Raw genomic sequence first — 952 nt, 5'->3', positions numbered from 1 at the left:
GTTATGCATCACCAAATTTCCCAGGGAGTCTGGAGTTTTGGCCCCAGTTTGTTTGGAGGAGTATATCTCTAACACCCCACCAAATCCCCAGGGTGTTTAGAGTTTGGCCTTGGTTTTCTGGCTCCTCAATTGAGGCTGGATCTAGCATTTGTGTTATCAGTTATATGGTTGTCATCTCTTGTGTGGATTGACCTAAAATCCCTTATAAATTGATAAATTGACATGCTATCGTTTCGAGGAAGTTGGCTTTCCCTCATTCAGATTGGAATTCTCCCGCAGAGTGAGCAGGAAATCCCCAGCATGAATGGAATTATCAATAGTTTGGTTTGTAGCTTATCCCCTGTGGATTCGCCTACATTGATCTCCAGCAGTTTTCCTCTTGATCATTCTCATTAGGGTTGATCCCCAATCTAACTCCCCAATACGGTCACCAACAGGTTATCTCCAGCGGATTGCCTACAGGTTGTTCCCGGTTCAGTCATCAACAGTGTTTCCCCAGTGGAGTTGTCTGATCAGAGCCTATTTGTTGATTCCTCCTGAGCAGAGTGGGTGATGAAAATGTTTATTTTCTATCCCCAGCGGAGTGTTGTTTCTATTCTCCTCGGCAGAGATTGTTTCTCCAGTAGCGCGAGGAAATGTGTTGGTTTTGGAACTTTGATTTGGTAGTTATTCCCACAGAGTTTCGTTTCTCTCCTTGATAATTTCCCCAGTAGAGTTACTTCTATAGTGGACCCCACTTGTGTTAAGCTCCCTAATGGTGTTTGAGTAGGTTCCCCAGCCGAGACTTCTTCTGATTGCAGTTTGGCGTTGGAACTTCTGAGGAAGAGGTGTTGATTCTTTCCCCAACGGAGTGACTGGTTCTCCTTCTCCTTAGCAGAGATATTTCCTTCCATAATTAGAAGTCAATGTTGTTTGATGTGCTTCTTTTTGGTGGTTAATCCCCAGGGAATTC

The sequence above is a fragment of the Lathyrus oleraceus genome, chromosome 5, assembly GCF_024323335.1.
Source record: "Lathyrus oleraceus cultivar Zhongwan6 chromosome 5, CAAS_Psat_ZW6_1.0, whole genome shotgun sequence".
NCBI classification, from domain to species: domain Eukaryota; kingdom Viridiplantae; phylum Streptophyta; class Magnoliopsida; order Fabales; family Fabaceae; genus Lathyrus; species Lathyrus oleraceus.
This window is presented reverse-complemented; position numbering follows the sequence as displayed.